Source organism: Oryctolagus cuniculus, chromosome 21 (assembly GCF_051225735.1).
Source record: "Oryctolagus cuniculus isolate XC-2025 breed Fujian yellow rabbit chromosome 21, ASM5122573v1, whole genome shotgun sequence".
Classification (NCBI taxonomy): Eukaryota; Metazoa; Chordata; class Mammalia; order Lagomorpha; family Leporidae; genus Oryctolagus; species Oryctolagus cuniculus.
In genome coordinates, this window is record NC_142887.1 from 48376545 (window position 1) to 48402781 (window position 26237).

Here is a 26237-nt window from a genome sequence, read left to right on the forward strand (position 1 = left end):
AATTTCCTTGCGACTAAATCAAGCCCAATATCATTATGGATTCTAGCATTTCTTTGGCTTTTTTCTCATTTTTCTTATTTATCATGGTTTGTAATGAATTTTCTGATGTGAGCTTTGGTTTTGAGGCTGCAATATGGAGTTCAGGGCACCGGAGGAATGGTCTTTTTCAAAAAGGGCACAGCTGTTGACTTGCTCCAAGTCTGCCTTGCTGTCATTGTTTTGGGTGCCTCAGCTGACTTTTGGTTTCTTGAGCGGCAATTTCCTAAATGTTTTCTGTGTCTGAGAGGTTTTTACCTTCTTCCTTCCCAAATTTTGTATTGTGACGCAATACAAACAAGAGTTCAGACAGAGTAGCGATTATGAAATAAAAACACAACAAATAGGCGTTTGAAGCTTAGAAATCTACAGGTTCACGACCAAGGTGAGTTTTTGTGCTTTGAAAAATCAAATGGAACACTTTGGCTGAGGTGACAGATATTAATTGCCTCCAAACTGAGTTTCACTGCGATTTTCCTGTTAATTCAGTCATAATTCCACAGGCATCAGCTGGAGGGGTGGATGAATCTGGGAACAGCCAATTTCCTTGCAACTAAATCAAGCCCAATATCATTATGGATTCTTGCATTTCTTTGGCTTTTGTCTCATTTTTCTTATTTATCATGGTTTGTAATGAATTTTCTGATGTGAGCTTTGGTTTTGAGGCTGCAATATGGAGTTCAGGGCACCGGAGGAAGGTTATTTTTCAAAAAGTGCACAGCTGTTGACTTGCTCCTATTCTGCCTTGCTGTCATTGTTTTGGGTGCCTCAGCCGATTATTGGTCTTTTGAGCGACAATTTCCTAAAGGTTTTCTGGGTCTGAGTTGGTTTTGCCTTCTTCCTTCCCAAATGTTGTATTCTGACGCCATACAAACAAGAGTTTCGGCAGAGTAGCCATTATGCAATAAAATCACAACAAATAGGTTTTGAAGCTTATAAATCCATAGGTAACACGAGCAAGGTGAGTTTTTGTGTTTTGGAAAATAAAATGGAACACTTTGGCTGAGGTGACAGATATTAATTGCCTCCAAACTGAGTTTCACTGCGATTTTCAGGTGAATTCAGGTAGATCCACAGGCAGTCAGCTGGAGGTGTGGATGAATCCGGGAACAGCCGGTTTCCTTGCGACTAAATCAAGCCCAATATCATTCTTGATTCTTGCATTTCTTTGGCTTTTTTCTCCTTTTTCTGATATAGCATGCTTTGTAATGAATTTTCTGATGTGAGCTTTGGTTTTGAGGCTGCAATATGGAGTTCAGGGCACCTGAGGAATGGTCTTTTTCAAACAGGGCACAGCTGTTGGCCTGCACCAATTCTGGCTTGCTGTCATTGTTTTGAGTGCCTCAGCCGATTTGTGGTTTCTTGAGTGGCAATTTCCTAAATGTTTTCTGGGTCTGAGTTGGTTTTGCCTTCTTCCTTCCCAAATTTTGTATTCTGACGCCATGCAAACAAGAGTTTCGGCAGGGTAGCCATTATGAAATAAAAAACACCACAAATAGGCTTTTGAAGCTTAGAAATCTACAGGTAACACAACAAAGGTGAGTTTTTGTGTTTTGGAAAATCAAATGGAACACTTTGGCTGAGGTGACAGATATTAATTGCCTCCAAACTGAGTTTCACTGCGATTTTCAGGTTAATTCAGTCAGAATTCCACAGGCAGTCAGCAGGAGGGGTGGATGAATCCGGGAACAGCCCGTTTTCTTGCGACTAAATGAAGCCCAATATCATTATGGATTCTTGATTTCTTTGGCGTTTTTCTCATTTTTCTTATTTATCCTGGTTTGTAATGAATTTTCTGATGTCAGCTTTGGTTTTGAGGCTGTAATATGGAGTTCAGGGCACCGGGGGAACGGTCTTTTTCAAACAGAGCACAGCTGTTGGCCTGCTCCAATTCTGGCTTGCTGTCATTGTTTTGGGTGCCTCCGCCAATTTGAGGTTTTTTGAGCAGCAATTTCTTAAAAGTTTTCTGGGTCTGAGTTGGTTTTGCCTTCTTCCTTCCCAAATATTGTATTCTGATGCAATACAAACAAGAGTTTGGGCAGAGTGGCCATTATGAAATAAACAACACAACAAATAGGTTTTGAAGCTTAGAAATCCAGAGGTAACATGACTAAGGTGAGTTTTTGTGTTTTGGAAAATCAAATGGAACAGTTTGGCTGAGGTGACATATATTAATTGCCTCCAAACTAAGTTTCCCTGCGATTTTCCGGTTAATTCAGTCAGAATTCCACAGGCAGTCAGCTGGAGGGGTGGATGAATCTGGGAACAGCCGGTTTCCTTGAAACTAAATCCAGCCCAACATCATTATGGATTCTTGCATTTCTTTGGCTTTTGTCTCATTTTTCTGATTTATCATGGTTTGTAATGAATTTTCTGATGTGAGCTTTGGTTTTGAGGCTGGCATATGGAGTTCAGGGCACAAGAGGAAGGTTCTTATTCAATCAGGGCACAGCTGCTGGGTTACTCCAATTCTGGCTTACTGTCATTGTTTTGGTTGCCTCCGCCGATTTGAGGTTTCTTGAGCATCAATTTCCTAAATGTTTTGTTCGTCTGAGTTGGTTTTCCTTCTTCCTTCCAAAATTTTGTATTCTGACCCAATACAAAAAAGAGTTTGGACAGACTTGCCATTTTGCCATAAAAAAAAAACACAATAAATAGGCGTTTGAGGCTTAGAAATCCACAGGTAATACGACCAAGGTGAGTTTTTGTGTTTTGGAAAATAAAATGGGACACTTTGGCTGAGGTGACAGATATTAATTGCCTCCAAACTGAGTTTCCCTGCGATTTTCCGGATAATTCCGTCAGAATTCCACAGGCAGTCAGCTGGAGGGGTGGATGAATCTGGGAATAGCCGGTTTCCTTTTGACTAAATCAAGCCCAATATCATTATGGATTCTTGCGTTTCTTTGGCTTTTTTCTCTTTTTTCTTATTTATCATGGTTTGTAATGAGTTTTCTGATGTGAGCTTTGGTTTTAAGCTGGCATATTCAGTTCAGGGCACCAGAGGAAGGTTGTTTTTCAATCAGGGCACAGCTGTTGGCCTGCTCCAATTCTGGCTTGCTGTCATTGTTTTGGGTGCCTCAGCTGATTTGTGGATTCTTGAGTGGCAATATCCTAAATGTTTTCTGGGTCTGAGTTAGTTTTGCCTTCTTATTCCCAAATTTTGTATTCTGATGCAATACAAGCAAGATTTTGACAGAGTAGCCATTATGAAAGAAAAAAAAAAAAACAAAGCAAATTGGCCTTTCATGTTTAGAACTGTACAGGCAACACAATCAAGATGAGTTTCTGTGTTTTGGAAAATGACTTGGACTCCTTCTGCCGAGGGGACAGATACTAATTTCCTCCAAATTGAGTGTGAGTGCAATTTTGAGGTGAATTCAATCAGAATTCCAAAGTCAGTCTGTTTAAGGGTGGGATGAATCCTGAAACAGCCAGTTTCCTTGTGTCTAAATCCAGCCAAATATCACAAAGGACTCTTGCATTTCTTTGGCTTTTTCTCATTTCCCTTATTTATCATGGTTTGTAATGAATTTTCTGATGTGAGCTTTGGTTTTGAGGCTGCAATATGGAGTTCATGGCACAAGAGAATGGTTCTTTTTCAATTGGGGCACAGTTGTTGGCTTGCTCCAATTCTGGCTTGCTGTCATTGTTGGGTGCCTCAGCTGACTTTTGGTTTCTTGAGGGTCAGTTTGCTGAATATTTTCTGGGTCTGAGTTGGTTTTCCCTTCTTCATACCCAAATTGTGTATTCTCATGCAATACAAGCAAGATTGTCGACAGAGTAGCCATTATGAAAGAAAACAAAAAACACAGCAAATTGGCCTTTCAGGATTAGAAATCTACAGGCAACATGACCAAGATGAGTTTCTGTGGTTTGGAAAATGATATGGAACCCTTCTGCTGAGGGGAGAGATACTAATTCATCCAAATTGAATGTGAGTGGGATTTTGAGGTGAATTCAATCAGAAGTCCAAAGTCAGTCTGTGGATGGGGGGATGAATCTGGAAACAGCCAGGTTCCTTTTGTCTAATCCCGCCAAGTATCACAAAGGACTCTTGCATTTCTTTGGCTTTTTCACATTTCCATTATTCATCATGGTTTGTAATGAATTTTCTGATGTGAGCTTTGGTTTTGAGGCTGTAATATGTAGTTCAGGGTAACGGAGGAATGGTCTTTTTCAAACAGGGCACAGCTGTTGGCCTGCTACACTTCTGGCTTGCTGTCATTGTTTTGGGTACCTCAGCTGACTTTTAGTTTCTTGAGCGGCAATTTCCTAAATGTTTTCTGGGTCTGAATTGGGTTTGCCTTCTTCCTTCCCAAATGTTGTACTCTGATGCCATACAAACAAGAGTTTGGGGAGAGTAGCCATTATGAAATAAAAACACAACAAATAGGCATTTGAAGCTTTGAAATCTACAGGTAACACGACCAAGGTGAGGTTTTGTGTTTTGGAAAATCAAATGGAACACTTTGGCTGAGGTGACAGATATTAATTGCCTCCAAACTGAGTTTCACTGTGTTTCTCCGGTTAATTCACTCAGAATTCCACAGGCTGTCAGCTGGAGGGGTGGATGTATCTGGGAACAGCCAATTTCCTTGCGACTAAATCAAGCCCAATATCATTATGGATTCTTCCATTTCTTTGGCTTTTTTATCATTTTTCTTATATTTTATGGTTTGTAATGAATTTTCTGATGTGAGCTTTGGTTTTGAGGCTGCAATATGGAGTTCATGGCACAAGAGGAAGGTTCTATTTCAATCAGGGCATAGCTGTTGTCTTGCTCCAATTCTGGCTTGCTGTCATTGTTTTCGATACCTCAGCTAATTTGTGGTTTCTTGAGCGGCAATTTCCTAAATGTTTTCTGGGTATGAGTTGGTTTTGCCTTCTTCCTTCCCTAATTTTGTATTCTGAGGCAACACAAACAAGAGTTTGGACAGAGTAGCAATTATGAAATAAAAACCACAACAAATAGGCATTTGAAGCTTAGAAATCTACAGGTAACATTACCAAGGTGAGTTTTTGTGTTTTGGAAAAAAAAATGGAACACTTTGGCTGAGGTGACAGATATTAATTGCCTCCAAACTGAGTTTCACTGCGATATTCAGGTGAATTCAGTCAGAATTCCACAGGCAGTCAGCTGGAGGGGTGGATGAATCCGGGAACAGCCAGTTTCCTTGCAACTAAATCAAGCCCAATATCATTATTGATTCTTGCATTTCTTTGGCTTTTTTCTCCTTTTTCTTATTTATCATGGGTTCTAATGAATTTTCTGATGTCAGCTTTGGTTTTGAGGCTGCAATATGGAGTTCACGGCACCGGGGGAATGGACCTTTTAAACAGGGCAAAGCTGTTGGCCTGCTCCAATTCTGGCTTGCTGTCATTGTTTTGAGCCTCAGCCGATTTGTGGTTTCCTGAGCTGCAATTTCCTACATGTTTTCTGCGTCTGAGTTGGTTATGCCTTCTACCTTCCCAAATTTTGTATTCTGATTTCTACAAACAAGAGTTTGGGGAGAGTAGCCATTATGACATAAAAAACACAGCAAATAGGATATTGAAGCTTATAAATCTACAGGTAACATGACCAAGGGGAGTTTTTGTGTTTTGGAAAATCAAATGGAACACTTTGGCTGAGGTGACAGATATTAATTGCCTCCAAACTGAGTTTCACTGCGATTTTCAGGTTACTTCAGTCAGAATTAAACAGGCAGTCAGCAGGAGGGGTGGATGAATCCGGGAACAGCCGGTTTCCTTGCGACTGAATCAAGCCCAATATCATTATGAATTCTTGCATTTCTTTGGCTTTTTTCTCATCTTTCTTATTTATCATGGTTTAAATGAATTTTCTGATGTGAGCTTTGGTTTTGAGGCTGCAGTATGGAGTTCATGGCACTGGAAGTATGGTCATTTTAAACAGGGTACAGCTGTGGCTTGCTCCAATTCTGGCTTGCCTTCATTGTTTTGGGTGCCTCAGCTGATTTTGGTTTCTTGAGCGGCAATTTTTTAAATGTTTTCTGGGTCTGAGTTGGTTTTACCGTCTTCGTATACAAATTTTCTTTTCTGCTGCCATACAAACAAGAGTTTGGGCAGAATAGCCATTATGAAATAAAAAACACAACAAATAGGCGTTTGAAGCTTAGAAATCTACAGGTAACATGACCACGGTGAGTTTTTGTGTTTTGGAAAATGAAATGGAACACTTTGGCTGAGGTGACAGATAGTAATTGCCTCCAAACCGAGTTTCACTGTGATTTTCAGGTTAATTCAGTTAGAAATCCACAGGCAGTCAGCTGGAGGGCTGGATGAATCCGGGAACAGCCGGTTTCCTTGCGACTGAATCAAGCCCAATATTATGGATTCTTGCATTTCCTTGTCTTTTTTCTCATTTTTCTTATTTTTTATAGTTTGTAATGAATTTTCTGATGTGAGCTTTGGTTTTGAGGCTGCAATATGGAGTTCAGGGCAGAAGAGGTAGGTTCTTTTTCAATCAGGGTACAGCTGTTGGCTTGCTCCAATTCTGGCTTGCTATCATTGTTTTGGGTGCCTCAGTTGACTTTTGGTTTCTTGAGTGGCAATTTCTTAAATGTTTTCTGGGTCTGAGTTGGTTTTGCCTTCTTCCTTCCCTAATTATGTATTCTGATGCCATAGAAACAAGAGTTTCAGCAGAGTAGCCACTATGAAATAAAAAACACAACAAATAGGCATTTAAACCTTCAAAATCTACCAGTAACATGACCAAAGTGAGTTTTTGTGTTTTGGAAAATCAAATGGAACACTTTGGCTGAGGTGACAGATAGTAATTGCCTCCAAACTGAGTTTCACTGCGATTTTCAGGTTAATTCAGTCAGAATTCCACAGGCTGTCAGCAGGAGGTGTGGATGAATCCGGGAACAGCTGGTTTCCTTGTGACTATTCAGGCCAAATGTCATTATGGATTCTTGCATTTCTTTGGATTTTTTCTATGTTTTCTTATTTATCATGGATTGTAATGAATTTTCTGATGTGAGCTTTGGTTTTGAGGCTGCAATATGGAGTTCAGGGCACCAGAGGAATGGTCTTTTTCAAACAGGGCACAGCTGTTGGCCTGCTTCAATTCTGGCTTGCTGTCATTGTTTTGGGTGCCTCAGCTGATTTTTGGTTTCTTGAGCGGCAATTTCCTAAATGTTTTCGGGGTCTGAGTTGGTTTTGCCTTCTTCCTTCCCAAATTATGTATTCTGATGGCACACAAACAAGAGTTTGGGCAGATTAGCCATTATGAAATAAAAAACACAAGAAATAGGCGTTTAAACCTACAAAATCTACTGGTAACTTGACCAAAGTGAGTTTTTGTGTTTTGGAAAAACAAATGGAACACTTTGGCTGAGGTGACAAATAGTAATTGGCTCCAAACTGAGTTTCACTGGGATTTTCAGGTGAATTCAGTCAGAATTCCACAGGCAGTGAGCTGGAGCAGAGGATGAATCCGGGAACAGCCGGTTTACTTGTGACTAAATCCAGCCGAATATCATTATGTATTCTTGCATTTCTTTGGCTTTTTTCTCTGTTTTCTTATTTATCATGGTTTGTAATGAATTTTCTGATGTGAGCTTTGGTTTGTGGCTGAATATGGAGTTCAGGGCACCAGAGGAATGGTCTTTTTCAAACAGGGCACAGCTGTTGGCCTGCTCCAATTCTGGCTTCCTGTCATTGTTTTGAGTACCTCAGCCGATTTGTGGATTCTGTGCGGCAATTTCCTAAATGTTTTCTGGGTCTGAGTTGGTTTTGCCTTCTTCCTTCCCAAATTTTGTATTCTGACGGCATACAAACAAGAGTTTGGGGAGAGTAGCCATTATGAAATGAAACACAAAACAAACAGGCATTTGAAGCTTAGAAATCTACAGGTAACATGACCAAGGTGAGTTTTTGTGTTTTGGAATATAAAATGGAACACTTTGGCTGTGGTGACAGATATTAATTGCCTCCAAACTGAGTTTCACTGCGATTTTCATGTTAATTCAGTCAGAATTCCACAGGCTGTCAGCAGGAGGTGTGGATGAATCCGGGAACAGCCGGTTTCCTTGTGACTGAATCAAGCCCAATATCATTATGGATTCTAGCATTTCTTTGGCTTTTTTCTCCATTTTCTTATTTATCATGGTTTGTAATGAATTTTCTGATGTGAGCTTTGGTTTTGAGGCTGCAATCTGGAGTTCAGGGTGCAAGAGGAAGGCTCTTTTTCAAACAGGGCACAGAAGTTGGCCTGCTCCAATTCTGGCTTGCTGTCATTGTTTTGGGTGCCTCAGCCGATTTGTGTATTCTGAGCGGCAATTTCCTAAATGTTTCTGGGTCTGAGTTGGTTTTGCCTTCTTCCTTCCCAAATTTTGTATTCTGATGCCATAGAAACAAGAGTTTCAGCAGAGTAGCCAGTATGAAATAAAAAACACAACAAATAGGCGTTTAAACCTTCAAAATCTACAGGTAACATGACCAAAGTGAGTTTTTGTGTTTTGGAAAATAAAATGGAACACTTTGGCTGAGGTGACAGATAGAAATTGCCTCCAAACTGAGTTTCACTGCGATTTTCAGGTTAATTCAGTCAGAATTCCACAGGCAGTCAGCTGGAGCAGAGGATGAATCCGGGAACAGCCGGTTTCCTTGTGACTAATAAGGCCAAATGTCATTATGGATTCTTGCATTTCTTTGGCTTTTTTCTCTGATTTCCTATTTATCATGGTTTGTAATGAATTTTCTGATGTGAGCTTTGGTTTTGTGGCTGCAATATGGAGTTTAGGGCACCGGGGAATGGTCTTTTTCAAACAGGGCACAGCTGTTGACCTGCTCCAATTCTGGCTTGCTGTCATTGTTTTGGGTGCCTCAGCCGATATGTGGTTTGTGAGTGGCAATTTCCTAAATGTTTTCTGGGTCTGAGTTGGTTTTGCCTTCTTCCTTCCCAAATTTTGTATGCTGATGCCATACAAATAAGAGTTTCAGCAGAGTAGGCATTATGAAATAGAAAAACTCAACAAAAGGGGTTTGAAGCTTAGAAATCTACAGGTAACACGACCAAGGTGAGATTTGTGTTTTGCAAAATCAAATGGAACACTTTGGCTGAGGTGACTGATATTAATTGCCTCCAAACTGAGTTTCCCTGCGATTTTCAGGATAATTCTGTCAGAATTCCACAGGCAGTCAGCTGGAGGGGTGGATGATTCCTGGAACAGCCGGTTTCCTAGCGACTAAATCAAGCCCTATATCATTATGGATTCTTGCTTTTCTTTTGCTTTTTTCTCCTTTTTCTTATTTATCATGGTTTGTAATGAATGTTCTGATGTGAGCTTTGGTTGTGAGGCTGGAATATTGAGTTCTGGGCAGAAGAGGAAGGTTCTTTTTCAAACAGGGCACAGCCGTTGGCTTGCTCCAATTCTGGCTTGCTGTCATTGCTTTGGGTGCCTCAGCTGACTTGGTTTCTTGAGTGGCAATTTCCTAAATGTTTTCTGGGTCTGAGTTGGTTTTGCCTTCTTCCTTCCCAAATTTTATATTCTGACGCCAAACAAACAAGAGTTTGGGCAGAGTAGCCATTATGAAATGAAAAACACAACAAATAGGCATTTGAAGCTTAGAAATCTACAGGTAACATGACCAAGGTGAGTTTTTGTGTTTTGGAAAATCAAATGGAACACTTTGGCTGAGGTGACAGATATTAATTGCCTCCAAACTGAGTTTCACTGCGATTTTCAGGTTAATTCAGTCAGCATTCCACAGGCAGTCAACTGGAGGGGTGAATGAATCCGCGAACAGCCGGCTTCCATGTGACTAAATCAAGCCCAATAACATTACGGATTCTTGCATTTCTTTGGCTTTTTTCTCCTTTTTCTTATTTATCATGGTTTGTAATGAATTTTCTGATGTGAGCTTTGGTTGAGGCTGCAATATGGAGTTCAGGGAGCAAGAGGAAGGTTCTGTTTCAAACAGGGCACAGCTATTGGCCTGCCCCAATTCTGGCTTGCTTTCATTGTTTTGGGATCCTCAGCTGATTTGTGGTTTCTTGAGTGGCAATTTGCGAAATGTTTTCTGGGTCTGAGTTGGTTTTGCCTTCTTCCTTCCCAAATTTTGTATTCTGACGCCATACAAACAAGAGTTTGGGTAGAATAGCCATTATGAAATAAAAAACACAACAAATAGGCGTTTGAAGCTTAGAAATCTACAGGTAACACGACCAAGGTGAGTTTTTGAGTTTTGTAAAATAAAATGGAACACTTTAGCTGAGGTGACAGATATTAATTGTCTCCTATATGAGTTTCACTGCTATTTTGAGGTTAATTCAGTCAGAATTCCATAGGCAGTCAGCTGGATGGGTGGATGAATCCGGGAACAGCCGTTTTCCTTGCGACTATATCAAGCCCGATATCATTACAGATTCTTGCATTTCTTTGGCTTTTTTCTCATTTTTCTTATTTATCATGGTTTGTAATGAATTTTCTGATGTGCGCTTTGGTTCTGAGGCTGGCATATTGAGTTCAGGGTAAAAGAGGAAGGTTCTTTTTCAAACAGGGTACCGCTGTTGGCTTGCTCCAATTATGGCTTGCTGTCATTGTTGTGGGTGCCTCAGCTGACTTGGTTTCTTGAGTGGCAATTTGCGAAATGTTTTCTGGGTCTGAGTTGGTTTTGCCTTCTTCCTTCCCAAATTTTGTATTCTGACGCCATGCAAACAAGAGTTTCGGCAGAGTAGCCATTATGAAATAAAAAACACAACAAATAGGCATTTGAAGCTTAGAAATCTACAGGTAACATGACCAAGGTGAGTTTTTGTGTTTTGGAAAATCAAATGGAACACTTTGGCTGAGGTGACAGATATTAATTGCCTCCAAACTGAGTTTCACTGCGATTTTCAGGTTAATTCAGTCAGAATTCCACAGGCAGTGAGCTGGAGCAGAGGATGAATCCAGCTACAGCCGGTTTCCTTGTGACTAATAAGGCCAAATGTCATTATGGATTCTTGCATTTCTTTGGCTTTTTTCTCATTTTTCTTATTTATCATGGTTTGTAACGATTTTCTGATGTGAGCTTTGGTTTTATGGCGGCAATATGGAGTTCAGGGCACCGGGGGAATGGACTTTTTCAACAGGGCAAAGCTGTTGGCCTGCTCCAATTCTGGCTTGCTGTCATTGTTTTGGGTGCTTCAGCCGATTTGTGGTTTCTTGAGCAGCAATTTCCTACATGTTTTCTGGGTCTGAGTTGGTTTTGCCTTCTTCCTTCCCAAATTTTCTATTCTGAGGGCATACAAACAAGAGTTTGGGGAGAGTAGCCATTATGAAATGAAACACACAACAAATAGGCATTTGAAGCTTAGAAATCTACAGGTAACACGACCAAGGTGAGTTTTTGTGTTTTGGAAAATCAAATGGAACACTTTGGCTGAGGTGACAGATATTAATTGCCTCCAAACTGAGTTTCACTGTGATTTTCAGGTTAATTCAGTCAGAATTACACAGGCAGTCAGCTGGAGGGGTGGATGATTCCGGGAACAGCCGGTTTCCTTGCGACTGAATCAAGCCCAATATCATTATGGATTCTTGCTTTTCTTTTGGTTTTTTCTCCTTTTTCTTATTTATCATGGTTTGTAATGAATTTTCTGATGTGAGCTTTGGTTCTGAGGCTGGCATATTGAGTTCAGGGCAGAAGAGGAAGGTTCTTTTTCAAACAGGGCACAGCTGTTGGCTTGCTCTAATTCTGGCTTGCTGTCATTGCTTTGGGTGCCTCAGCTGAATTTTGGTTTCTTTAGCGGCAATTTCCTAAATGTTTTCTGGGTCCGAGTTGGTATTGCCTTATTCCTTCCCAAATTTTGTATTCTGATGCCATACAAACAAGAGTTTGGGCAGAGCAGCCATTATGAAATAAAAAACACAACTAATAGGCGTTTGAAGCTTAGAAATATACAGGTAACACGACCAAGGTGAGTTTTTGTGTTTTGGAAAATCAAGTGGAACACTTTGGCTGAGGTGACAGATATTAATTGCCTCCAAACTGAGTTTCACTGCGATTTTCAGGTTAATTCAGTCAGAATTCCACAGGCAGTCAGCTGGAGCAGTGGATGAATCCGGGTACAGCCGGTTTCCTTGCGACTATATCAACTCTGATTTCATTATGGATTCTTCCATTTCTTTGGCTTTTTTCTCCTTTTTCTTATTTATCATGGTTTGTAATGAATTTTCCGATGTGAGCTTTGGTTTTGAGGCTGCAATATGGACTTCAGGGCACCGGAGGAATGGTCTTTTTCAAGCAGGGCACAGCTGTTGTCTTTCTCCAATTCTGCCTTGCTGTCTTTGTTTTGGGTGCCTCAGCCGATTTGTGGTTTCTTGAGCAGCAATTTCCTAAATGTTTTCTGGGTCTCAGTTGCTTTTCCCTTCTACCTTCCCAAATTTTGTATTCTGACGCCATACAAACAAGACTTTGGGCAGAGTAGCCATTATGAAATAAAACACAAAACAAATAGGCGTTTGAAGCTTAGCAATCTACAGGTAACACGACCAAGGTGAGGTTTTGTGTTTTGGAAAATCAAATGGAACACTTTGGCTGAGGTGACAGATATTAATTGCCTCCAAACTGAGTTTCCCTGCGATTTTCAGGTTAATTCAGTCAGAAATCCACAGGCCGTCAGCTGGAGGGGTGGATGAATCCGGAAACAGCCGGTTTCCTTGCGACTAAATCAAGCCCAATATCATTATGGTTTCTTGTATTTCTTTGGCTTTTTTCTCTTTTTTCTTATTTATCATGGTTTGTAATGAATTTTCTGATGTGAGCTTTGGTTTTGAGGCTGGCAAATTGAGTTCAGGGCACGAGAGGAATGGTCTTTTTCAATCAGGGCACAGCTGTTGGCTTGCTCCAATTCTGGCTTGCTGTCCTTGTTTTGGGTGCCTCGGCCATTAGGAAAGAAAAAAAAAAACACAGAAAATTGCCCTTTCGGGAGTAGAAATCTACAGGCAGCACGACCAATATGAGTTTCTGTGTTTGGGAAATGACATGGAACCCTTTTCCTGAGGGGACAGATTCTAACTCCCTAAAAATTGAGTGTGAGTGCGATTTTGTGGTCAATTCACTCAGAATTCCAAAGTCAGTCTGTGGAAAGGGGCAGAATCTGGAACCAGCCAGTTTCCTTGTGTCTAAATCCAGCCAAATATCACAAAGGACTCTTGCATTTCTTTGGCTTTTTCACATTTCCCTTATTTATCATGGTTTGTAATGAATTTTCTAATGTGAGCTTTGGTTTTGAGGTGGCAATATTGAGTTCAGGGCACAAGAGGAATGGTCTTTTTCAAACAGGGCACAGCTGTTGGCTTGCTCCAATTCTGGCTTCCTGTCATTGTTTTGGGTGCCTCAGCCGATTTGTGGTTTCTTGAGTGGCAATTTCCTACATATTTTCTGGGTCTGAGTCGGTTTTGCCTTCTTATTCCCAAATTTTGTATTCTGATGCAATAGAAGCAAGATTTTGGACAGAGTAGACATTATGAAAGCAAAAAAAAAAAAATACAGCGCATTGTCCTTTTTGGATTAGAAATCTACAGGCAACACGACCAAGATGAGTTTCTGTGTTTTGGAAAATTATATGGAACCCTTCTGCTGAGGGGACAGATACTAATACCCTCCAAATTGAGTGTGAGTGTGATTTTGAGATGAATTCAATCAGATTCCAAAGTCAGTCTGTGGAAGGGGGACGAATCTGGAAACAGCCAGTTTCCTTGTGTCTAAATCCAGTCCAATATTACAAAGGACTCTTGCATTTCTTTGGTTTTTCCACATTTCCCTTATTTATCATGGTTTGTAATGAATTTTCTGATATGAGCTTTGGTTTTGAGGCGGCAATATGGAGTTCAGGGTAACAGAGGAATGGTCTTTTTCAAACAGGGCACAGCTGTTGGCTTGCTCAAATTCTGGCTTGCTGTCATTGTTTTGGGTGCCTCAGCTGACTTTTGGTTTCTTGAGCGGCAATTTCCTAAATGTTTTCTGGGTCTGAGTTGGTTTTGCCTTCTTCCTTCCCAAATGTTGTATTCTGACACCATACAAACAAGAGTTTGGACAGAGTAGCCATTATGAATTAAAAAAGACAACTAATAGGTGTTTGAAGCTTAGAAATTTACAGGCAACATGACCAAGGTGAGTTTTTGTGTTTTGGAAAATCAAATGGAACACTTTGGCTGAGGTGACAGATATTAATTCCCTCCAAACTGAGTTTCACTGTGATTTTCAGGTTAATTCAGTCAGAATTCCACAAGCAGTCAGCTGGAGGGGTGAATGAATCCGGGAACGGCCGGTTTCCCTGCGACTAAATCAAGCCCAATATCATTATGGATTTTTGCATTTCTTTGGCTTTTTTCTCTTTTTTCTTATGTATCATGGTTTGTAATGAATTTTCTGATGTGAGCTTTTGTTTTGAGCCGGCAATATTGAGTTCAGGGCACAAGAGGAATGGTCTTTTTCAATCAGGGCACAGCTGTTGGCTTGCTCCAATTCTGGCTTGCTGTCCTTGTTTTGGGTGCCTCAGCTGACTTTTGGTTTCTTGAGTGGCAGTTTCCTACATGTTTCTGGGTCTGAGTCAGTTTTGCCTTCTTCCTTCCCAAATTTTGTATTCTGATGCAATACAAGCAAGATTTTGGACAGAGTTAGCTCTGTGTCCATTCTTCTGTCTCTTTACTAGATGAATAAAAAGACAGTGTAAAATGATTTGTAAAGAACTATAAGGGGTCAGCGCTGTGCTGCTGCTGCCAATTGAGGAGTGAAGCAGGAGATGGAAAACACCTCTCTCTCTCTCTCTCTCTCTCTGTGCCTCTCCTTCTCTGTTACTCTGACTTCTAAATAAAAAAATGAATCTTAAAAGAAGTATAAACATCAATAAAACACAAATGAAAATTGTATTCTCAAAACTGGATATTAAACCATGCCTTCTACACCTCTGTTAAAAGTTACATTCTATCATAGTCATTTATGATTTCTAGGGCCAAAGTAGTAAATAAGATTTTTCTGGAAGAGACAGAGGTTATGAGGGAGCCAGGATTTGGGGTCAGTTAGCAGAAGTGAGTGTCACTCTTTCAGATTTGATGCAGGAAAGGAACAGCAACTGATCCCTGAGATTTTGGTGTGTGAAGGAAAGGAAGGAGGGACTTAACAAAAGCAAATGCCCTCTGGTTGTGGGCACCCACCCCTGACTGCAGCTTTTCGGAGGAACAGCTGGTGTCTCTAGGGATGCTGCAGCCTGGACTCCATTTCCCAGAGTTCCCAGTAGCTCCGAGGTATTCTGCTTTCCAAATACCTGTGGGCATGCACCTGCCACTGCCAGTCCCTGGGGCTCAGAGTTGGACCAGGGGAGTTCATTCCTTGATCAGTGTCAACCCTGGGGGCTATGCTGCTCCTTCTCTGGCATTTACTGCAACTCCTGCTCTGCACGTGCGATCCCAGGCAGTTTCCGAGTGCTCACCCTGAGCCTGCCTCCTGCTGCTTCTTCCCTCTTCATCCACCAACTGTGGGTCCCACATGCCAGGGACTCTCTTCTCCACACTCCCAATTTCACTCCCCGTGTATCTGGAAGAAAGGGTACCTGCTCCAGGGACTTTCTGCTGCAGGTTTGGCATGCAGGAAGGGGCGGAGACACATGTGGGAGAAGTGTGCCAGCGATCCTGGCAGCTTCTCCCGAGGTCAGGGCTGGGACCCGGGCTGCTCTGTCTCCCACCTCTATTTCCCAGGCTCAAAGTGCCCGGACTCTCTCCTGCAGTACCTCACCTAAACTGTCCCTAATGTGCTTTATTTAGTGGTTACAGGAGAGAGGGGGCAGTGTTCTGGGAACCTGCACTCACAGGGAAGGAAGGCAGAAAGACTCCTGATCTCCACAGTTAAATAAGCCGGGTTCCCACTGTGGGTGGTCTCAGAATGCAGTCTGGCCTGGTCTCTTGATGTTTCCTGGGCTGGTTCCTACAGGGTGGGGCTGGATGGCCCTCAGGAGGGAGCCTGGGGCAGCAGAGGGGTGGGCAGGAGGATCTGTCTAGGATCTGCCCCACTGCTCTCATCCTGCACCTCATCTTCCTGGTGGGGAGCAGTGTGAAGCGTGAATAGCTGCTTTGTGTGTTGATCCCTCTCAAGTATTAATTATCAAATTTTTCCAATGTGGAATTTGAAGCTGTTCCAGAAACATGGGGTGGGAAATCTCCCTTCTTTCAAACAGGCACAGAGACAGTGGAGGATCCAAGGAGTTTCTATTAATGGCCCTAGGCTCAGCTGGAATGATTTCCTGAGAATTGAGCATCAAATTCAAGTTTCTTAGCTGTTACAGCATTGGTGGGTTTAAATGGCAGCCTACATGATTAGAACCACATTTCCAATGGTCAGTGGGTCCAGTATGTTTGTAAAAGAGATGCCAGGGACAGATTTATTAGGACAGATTTATGACTGGAGTTTACAAAAGCAGAACTTAGGACATCTTCCCTCCCTAGACAAGATTTCAGTGGGCAGCTGTTTCACACATTAATTGTGAGCATCCACTTTTAAAGGCTTGTGTTGGATGGGGTCCACTTCTCTTTCTTTGATGATGTATTTGGCTGCTTTTCATTTTCTGTCTTCAGCTATCTCTTCTCCTGTTAGCAAGGCTGTCAACTGTTTTGACCTGCCACTGATCCCTTTGCAAAGTGAGAAGGGAACCAAAATTAATGCAAGTCTACTGTGTTGTCAATAACTGGAGCTACTTTTTTAAAGATTTATTTATTCATTTGAAAGAGTTACACAGAGAGGAGAGAGAGAGAGAGAGAAAGAGAGAGAGGTCTTCCATCCGATGGTTCATTCCCCAATTGGCAGCAATAGCTGGAGGTATGCCAATTTGGAGCCAGTAGCCAGGAGCTCCTTCTGAGATGAAGCTGTTTTTTTAAATAATTATTTATTTATTTGAAAGGCAGAACTTTGTCCAGGTCTCATAGGTGGGTGCAGGAGATGAGGGGTTTGGGCCAACTTCTACTGTTTTCCCAGTCCACAGCAGAGAGCTGGATGGGAAGTGCAGCAGCCAGGATCCCAACCGGCACCCATATAGGATGCTGACAAGGCAGCAGTAGCTTTACCCACTATGCAACAGTGCTGCCCACTAACGGGAGCTCTTTTAATCTGAGTTTGCATAAAGAGGAGAATTACAGCATCATAAATACAGATAAGTAACAGTTTTTCTCTGCCCAGCACTTTATATTACCCAGTGCTCCACTGAGAATCTTACATTCCACACTGTGTAATTAAGAAGGCCAGTTACTTATCTTATTTTGGGTTCTGTGTTTAAACCCATGACACTTTTGACATGGGAGGATATTAGTTCTACAATTTCATAGAGACTGGTCTTTGGAAGCATCGATAGAAGTTATAACTGTGAGAGTGGTAAGAAAGAAGAGGGGAAGAAATAAGTGCCCCTTACCTCCCTCAGAGATGTCCACAAGTGCAGTAGACGATATGCCCTTATGGTTGACTTTCTGGGACAAACTGTGTTTGAGTGCTTCACATGTTCTGATAGAAAGGTGTTGCCACCAGGTTTTTAGTATATTTTGTTAGTTTTTAAAGATTTATTTATTTATTTGAAAATCAGAGTTACACAGAGAGAGAAGGAGAGGCAGAGAGAGAGAGAGAGAGAGAGAGAGAGAGGTCTTCCATCAGGTTCATTTCCCCAATGGCTTCATCATTGTGAACTTTGCTCAGTTCCTGACCTATACCTTTCCTTTAACCTAGTACTTTGCCATGTAGTAGCCCATGAAAACTGCAGACTGCATAAATTAATGAATACTTGGAGGGTTGTGATTTCTTAGAGGAACATCATGAGATAGGAGGAATAAAACAAAACAAAAGTATCCTCCGTATATAGAAGGTACACTGTTTTTGCAAGCCACAGCGAAGAGGAAGAAGCAGGAAAGTAGTGAGACTGGAAAGTTTGCGGCAAAGGTAATAGGCACTGGTCAAGAATTTAACAAGCCCATTAGGAAAACATTAAGGTTTCCTTACTTCCATGTAGACTCTGCCCTCTTATGGTGAACAGGGTCCTCTAAACCCACTTGTTGCACAAATGAAAACCCAAGCATTGTCTTCTCCCACAGATGGAGTCTGCTATTGGTTTTGATTTACATTTCCCTAATGGCTAGTGATATTGGGCATGTTCATCTATGTCTTGACCATTGAGATTTCTTCTTCTGAGAAACATCTGTTTTGATCCTTGCCCATTTCTTAGCTGTACATTTTGCTTCTTATTTGGAGATTTTCCCAGTTCTATATATGTATGTTCTGGCTATCAATCTTTTGTCATAATCAGAGTTTTCAATGTTTCCTGCCATTCTGTCCATTGTATGTTCACTCTGTTGATTACTTTGTTGTGAAGATGTATCTTAATATGATATGCTCAAATTTCTATATTTTATTTTTGTTACTTGTGCTTTTGGAATCTTACCCAAAACTGTTATCTATGCTTATGTTTTATAGTTTCTCATATGTTTACTTAGTTTCTGGTTTTATATTTAGACTTTTAATTCACCTTGAGTTGCTTTTACATAGTGTATGAGGTTTTGGGTATATTTTCAGGCTTCTACATATGGATAATCACTTTCCTTTAAACCATATGCTAAAGGGGTTCTTCTTTCTCCTGTTTGTTTTCTTTCCTTTGTTAAATAGGAGTTGCCTGTAGAAAAGTCGGTTTATTTCAGCTGCCTATACTTTTACATTGAACTATGAGTCTGTTTTCCAACAGTGCTAACACTGTTTCTATATTTTTAAGATTTATTTATTTATTGGAAAGGCCAGATGCTTCTTCCAAGTCTCTCATGTGGGTGCCAGCACCGTAGAACACGGTCCATCTTCCACCAATTTCCCAGGTGCATTAGTAGGGAGCTGGATTGGAAGTGGAGCACCTGGTCTCCTAGCAGCAACATATGGGATGCATGCACAGCAGGTCAAGGCTTTAATCCACTACACCACAGCACCAAACACTTCCTTATTTACTTCTGCTGTGATCTTTCATTATTCACTTTTTTCTACTGCCCTGCAACTTGACTCCTTCCTGTTTTTTTTCTGGGTCCTGGACGATGGTAGTAGGTGGCTTCTGGGATCTTTTTGTGTTAGTAGATACTTGGTAATCTAAAATCACAGTTTTTAGTTTCTATATTTCTCTGCTAATCACTAGGACCTTCTGGATGACAATAGAAAATGCTGGCAGAAATGAGGATATATTAATTTGCTAAGAAAATACCACAGAGAATATGATTTAAATCATGGAATTTTACTTCTCAGAGTTGTAGAGCTTGAAAATATCAGATCAAGGTGCTTAAATAGGCTCGATTTTTCCAGAAGCCTTTCTCCGATGTGACAGACACATCTACCATTTGATCTGCTTAAAAGCACTTTCTTCAGGTAGAGTCATGTTGCTGGTTAGCACTTCCGTGTTAGAGTTTTAGGGAGGCACATTTCAGTCCATAACAGCAAAAGGGGCCCTGTGGTCTACTTCAATGACAGCCATCTCTGCGGAGGACAGAAAGTTTGGAATCAGCGTTAGGATTTCTCACAGTATTACTGTCAGTGCTATCTCCATCAAATGTGCATTCATGTACACACAAATCTACCTGTACTCATAAACACATTCAACAGTGGAAATGCCTGATGGTTGTGTACGGGTAACATCAATATAATAATCCATAAGATGGCCTATTAGCAGACATTAAAAAGAGAATTAGAAAGAATGACAACAAAATCTTCAGTTACCTATATTTATGTCTATATGTATGATATTCAGTATTTATAGTTGCTAAAAGATGAATACTGATGTGTGGGAATAAAAGCTAAACCTTACCTTGCAATATTGCAGCCTAGTCTACATGAAAGATGTCTTCCTAAAACCATTCACTGGGCCCACTCTGTGGCATAGTAGATTAAGCATCCACCTGCAGCACCAGCATCCCACATGGGCACCAGTTTGAGTCCCTGCTCCTGCACTTCCAATCCAGCTCTTTACTAATGGCCTAGGAAAGCAGTGCAATATGCCCTGAGTTCTTGGGCCCCTGCACCCATGTGAGAGACCTGGAGGAAGCTGCTGACTCCTGGCTTCTGGCACCTGGCTTCAGATCAGCCCAGCTCCAGCCATTCTGGCCATTTAGGGGTGAACCAGTCGATAGAAGACCTCTCTTTCTCTTCCTCTCTATATCTGTAACTCTGCCTCACAATAAAGAAATACATTTTTTAAAAACCTTTCACATGTTAAATTTCTTAATTGTTTTAAAGATTTATTTATTTATGTACAAGTCGAGTTACAGACAGAGAGGAGAGACAGAGAGAAAGAGAGAGGTCTTCCATCTGGTGTTCACTCCCTAATTGATTGCAACTTCCAGAGCTGTGCTGATCTGAAGCCAGGAGCCAGGAGCTAGTTCCCGGTCTCCCAGATGGGTACAGGGGCCCAAAGACTTGGGCCATCTTCTACTACTTTGCCAGGCCATAGCAGAGAGCAGGATCAGAAGTGGAGCAGCTGAGTATTGAACCGGCCCCCATATGGGATGCTGGCGCTTCAGACCAGGGTGTTAACCTGCTCCACCACAGCACCGGTCCAACATTTTAAATTTCTGATACTCTAAAGTAGTACAGGACTGCATTACATCTAGGAAAGATGCATTTAAAAATTATAAATCTAGTGCATTTTAGCAGAAGTTTTAACAAATACTTCTGATTTTCTCAGCATTATATATAAATAAATGACATAATGAGTCATTGTCAGATTTTTAGCTTTTGACAGCCACTTATAATATTTCACAGCTTTTTGAAATGTATTGCTAGTGTGTTTTTCTCAACACATGCACTGGATTTTACCAGTTTAGTGCACATGGAGTTGCCTCTTATAGGATTTGCATTTTAATGGGTTTTCATGGCACATGTAATCAACATCTGCAAAGCCTCTAAAACACATAAATAATAACATGAATCAGGCTTTTTTCTTAAATATTAATTTATTTATTTGAAAGAGTTGCACAAATAGAGAAGAGGTAGAGAGAGAGAGACAGACAGACAGAGACAGAGAGGTCTTCCATCGGCTGGTTTACTCCCAGTTGGCTGCAATGACTGGTCTGTGTCAATCTGAAGCCAGGAGCTTCTTCAGGGTCTTTCACATGTGTGCAAGGCCCCAAGGACTTGGGCCACCTTCTAATGCTTTCCCAGGACATAGCAGAGAGCTGGTTCAGAAGTGGAGCAGCCGCGACTTGAACTGGCACCCATATGGCTTGCCAACACTGCAGGCAACAACTTTATCTGCTATGCCACAGCGCCAGCCCCACATTGCATCTTTTTAAGATGATATGGATTTAAGTTCATGAGAAATTATTAGCATAGTGGGAACTGATAGATATGCATGAAGCAGGATGGACTTGTTAGGAATGGTGATGTTAATTTTCTTATAAAATAAATAAATAAGAAATTAAATATGGTCAGACATAAATGAAGACTAAATTTTATTAGTGGTAATCCAGAAAACACTGATCTCAGGTCTTTTTCTTCCAGTGTTAAGTTTATATTTTTAAATGCATATTAAGTGAACAAATTTCATGTAATTTATATATACAGATTGAAGAGCAAACTGATAACATCCTATCCTATCTTCCCTTGTTCTCATATTTCCAACTCCCTCCTTCTTGTTTTATTTTCTTTTAATTTTGACAGCTGCATGCTTTGATTTTATTTTAGAATCACAAGCTTTAACCCTCTACAAAATAAAGAATTCAGCAAGTAGTAGCAGAAATATCAATGAGTATATGTTGTGTACTCTATCAAAGAGTACAGAAAAGTGCTATGAACAATACTCAAATCTCAAAATGTCAATTTAACTCATATGCTGCTTTTTGTTGTCTATATATTAATTACCACCAGTTAGAGAAAACATATGGTATTTGTCTTTTGGGGACTGGCTTCTTTCATGAAGCATACTTGTTTCCAGTTCATCCATTTAGTTACAGAAGATGGGATTTCATTCTCAATTATGGTTGAATAGTATTTTACACTGTATATATAGCTCATATTTTTGTTCCAGTCACCAGTTGATGGACATCTGGGTTGATTCCATGTTAGCTATTGTGAATTGAGCTGTAATAAACATGAGGGTACAGATAACTCATGCCTGTGCATATTCTATTTCATTTCATGCGGATAAATTCCCAGTAGTCAGATGGCAGGATCACATGGTATGTTTGTTTTCAGATTTCTGAGGAACTTTGATACTGCCTTCCATAATGGTTGCACTAGCTTCATTCCCACCAACAGTGGATTAGGGTACCTTTTTCTCTCCCTCTCCACCAGCCTTTATTGTTTGTTGACCTTTTCAAAAGAATTATTTATTTGAAAGATTGAGTTACAGAGATGGAGAGGCAGAGGCAGAGAGACAGAAGTATTTTATCTGCTTGTTTATGCTCCATATGGCCCAACAGGTAGTGCTGGTCCAATCGGAAGCCAGAGTCAGGAGCATCTCCCTGGTCACCCATGCGGGTGCAGGGACCCAGGCACTTGGGCCATCCTCCACTGCCCTCCCAGTCCAGTGCAGAAAGCTGGACTGGAATAGCAGCAACCGGGACCAGAACTGGCACCCATATGGGATGCCGTCTCCACGGGTGGAGGATCAACCCAGTGTGCTATGGCACTGGCCCCCATCAGGGATATTTTTCTATAGTACTCTCTCTCCACTGTATCTTTTTCTAGTTGAAGAATTAAGGTGATGCAGGATTAATAGAAGGAGTTTGAGAGGATTGTCTCTCTTTCAATTGTGTTGAATAGTTTGAGAAGCATTAGTTCTTTAAAAGTCCTGTAGAATTCAATAGTGAGGCTGTCTGATCCTGGACTTTTGCTTGTTGGGAGGGTCTTTATTACTCATCCAATCTCTGTCTTGGTTTTTGATTTGTTTAGCTTTTCTATGTGTCTTCATGACTCAATTTTGGTATATTGTGTATGTCCAGGAATCTGTTGATTTTTACTCTAGGATTTCCAATTTGTTAGCAGTCACAACAGATGCCCACATCCTATATTGCAGTGCTAATCTGAGTTTTGGGTACTACACTTCCAAATCAGCTTCATGTTAATATCCCTGGGAAGCAATGTATAATAGCTCAAATTCTTTCATTCCTGTCGTCAAATTGGAGAACTGTAACCTCAATGGGGACTTGAGAACCTGGTCTTGCACAGTGGTAGCCATATAGAAAGTGAACCAGCAGATGGGAGATCTCTCTGCTTCTCTTTCCTTCTCTCTTTGTCTCTGTGTGTCTCTGCCTTTTTTATCATATTAAAATATTTAATTACTTACTTGAAAGAGTTACAGAGAGAGGGAGAGACAGAAATCTTCCACCACCTAATTCATTTTTGAGATGACTTTAATAGCCAGAGTGTGGCCAGGTTGAAGCCAGGAGCTTTCCCTCCGATGTGCATGGCAGCAAGGAGCTTTTCCTGCAATGTGCGTGGCAGCATCCCAGGCACTTGGGCCATCTTTCCCTGCTTTTTCAGTCCATTGGTAAGGAGCTGGATCAGAAATGGAATAGCTGGTACTTAAACTGGTGCACATACAGGATGCCAATGTAACAGATAGCAGCTTTGTCCACTGCACCACAACCACCAGCTCCTCTATCTGCCTTTCCAATAAATAAATCTTTTGAAAAAGAACTGAAGGTAGTAAAAGTCATCATGACTGAGCAATGGCAAATTTATTGAAGTGATCTATTTTCTTAAAGATCCTTTTATGAATTTGAAAGGCAGCACTAGATGGAGAGAATGGGAGAGATTGATCTTCCTCCTGGTTTGTTCACTCCTCAAATGGCTGCAATGACTGCGGCTAGGCCAGACTGATATCAGGAGCCAGGGGCTTCTTCCAGGTCTCTCACAAGGGTGCAGGAGCCCCAATATTTGAGTCACCCTGTGCTGCTTTTCCAGACACATTAGCAGAGAACTGGATCCGTTTGGAGCATTAATGTCTATGATACTCTCCTTGCAGTTGAAGGATTTAGAATCCATTTTGATTATGGGTGGGCCAAGTACAATGTCTTCCAATTGTCCAAGGTTTGGATTAGATGGGTTCTGAGAAATTTTGTTAAAATAGTTATTAATCTTGTTTAGACAAGGTCATAGTCAAAGTGGAGGTTCTCTCCTCCCTTCAGAGAAAGGTACCTCCTTCTTTGATGACCTGTTCTGTCCACTGGGATCTCACTCGCAGAGATCTTTTGCCAGAGTGTCTTGGCTTTCCATGCCTGAAATACTCTCATGAGCTTTTCAGCCAGCTCCGAATGCCTTTAGGGCTGATTCTGAGGCCAGAGTGCTATTTAGGACATCTGCCATTCTATGAGTCTGCTGAGTATCTCACTTCCCATGTTGGATCACTCTCCCCTTTATTTACTCCATCGGTTAGCGTTAGCAGGTACTAGACTTGTCTATGTGCTCCCTTTGACTCCCAGTCCCTCCACCATGACCAACTGTGAACTGAAACTGATCACCTGGAACAGTGAGATGGCATTGGTACATGCCACCTCAATGGGATTGAATTGGAATCCCCTGGTATGCTTCCAACTCCACCACTTGGGGCAAGTCAGCCTGAGCATGTCCCAAATTATACATCTCTTCCCTCTCCCATTCCCACCACCATGTTCAACAGGGATCACATTTCAGTTAATTTTCAACACTTAAGAATAACTGTGCATCAATTACAGATCTAAACCAGTCATATTAAGTAGAACAGATAAAAAAAACTACTAAGAGGGATAATGTATTAAGTTGTTCATTAACAGTCAGGGCTATGCTGATCAAGCCACCGTTTCCCATAGTGTCCACCTCACTCCAACAGGTTTCCCTCTTGGTGTTCAGTCAGTCGTCACTGATCAGGGAGAACATATGGTATTTGTCCCTTTGGGACTGGCTTATTTCACTCAGCATGATGTGTTCCAGATTCCTCCATTTTGTTGCAAATGACTGGATTTCGTTGTTTCTTACTGCGGTATAGTATTCTAAAGAGTACATATCCCATAATTTCTTTATCCAGTCTATCGTTGATGGGCATTTAGGTTGGTTCCAGGTCTTAGCTATTGTGAATTGTGCTGCAATAAACATTAGGCTGCAGACTGCTTTTTTGTTTGCCAATTTAAATTCCTTTGGGTAAATTCCAAGGAGTGGGATGGCTGGGTCGAACCGTAGGTTATCTACGACCTTGTCTAAACAAGATAAGAGTCGGAGAACTCAGAGGGCTTCCATAGCCTTGGAAACTCATGACTGGAGCATAGGGAGATTACTGATGCCATAGACAGGAGTGTCAGTTGGTAAAGTCAACAACAGGAGTCACTGTGCACTTACTCCTCATGTAGGATCTCTATCCTTAATGTGCTGTACATTGAGATTTAATGCTATAACGAGTACTCAAACAATATATTTCACTTTGTGTTTCTATGGGGGTGCAAACTGTTGAAATCCTTACTTAATGCATACTAAACTGATCCTCTGTTAAAAAAAAAAAAAGAAATTATCAATTCCCAACTTGACTCTCACTGGGATTAAACATGACAATAGGTCTGCTCTGATTTCATCATCATTTTAAAAAAAAATCATCTATTATTTTTCACTTTATGTTTCTGTGTGGGAGCAAACTGTTGAAATCCATACTTGATGTATACTAAGCTGATCTTCTGTATATTAAGATAATCAAAAATGAATCTTGATGTGAATGGAAGGGGAGAGGGAGTGGGAAAGGGGAGGGTTGTGGGTGGGAGGGACGGTATGGGGGGGAAGCCATTGTAATCCATAAGTCGTACTTTGGAAATTTATATGCATTAAATAAAAATTAAAAAAAAATAGTTATTAATCATAACTCTCAGTTTAAGCTTTTCTTACCAAATTTTCATGTTTGCTGATGTTTATATCTATGGGAAAATTGGGTCTCTGGATTGCAACCAATGAAAGCATCCAGACTAACAGTAATAAGGTCAACAGTCAGCAGAATGATGTCCAGCTGAACTGAAATAGCTTTTCTTATTTGGTAGAGGGGTTACCTCCTGCATTATGCTGACATACTGTCATAGACAGTAGATATTGGAGCCTGTCCCTTCTGCCAAATGGAGAATACCATATTTTGGTCCATCATATATATATTTATATATTATAATATATATTATATATTATACTATATATTTCTATACATAATATAGAATTGCATATAATTATTATAAATATAT

At 40.9% G+C, this 26237-nt stretch overlaps 1 long non-coding RNA gene across 16 annotated transcripts in view; it reads left to right on the top strand.

Annotated features, from left to right (window-relative positions):
* The window catches only part of LOC149119988 (uncharacterized), a 342369-nt gene that overhangs the window by 82994 nt on the left and 233138 nt on the right, over positions 1 to 26237 (top strand). The window contains exon 1 of one of the 16 annotated variants that reach the window (XR_016226953.1): positions 6026 to 6200. The exons of 10 other annotated variants lie outside the window; for them this stretch is intronic. This is a non-coding gene — a long non-coding RNA (uncharacterized LOC149119988). Of the gene's footprint in view, positions 1 to 6025; positions 6201 to 7696; positions 7931 to 8833; positions 8908 to 10083; positions 10237 to 10606; positions 10814 to 11148; positions 11390 to 26237 lie in introns of those variants that run through there. 5 more of the 16 variants (XR_016226957.1, XR_016226963.1, XR_016226959.1 and 2 more) reach the window with 5 other exon arrangements.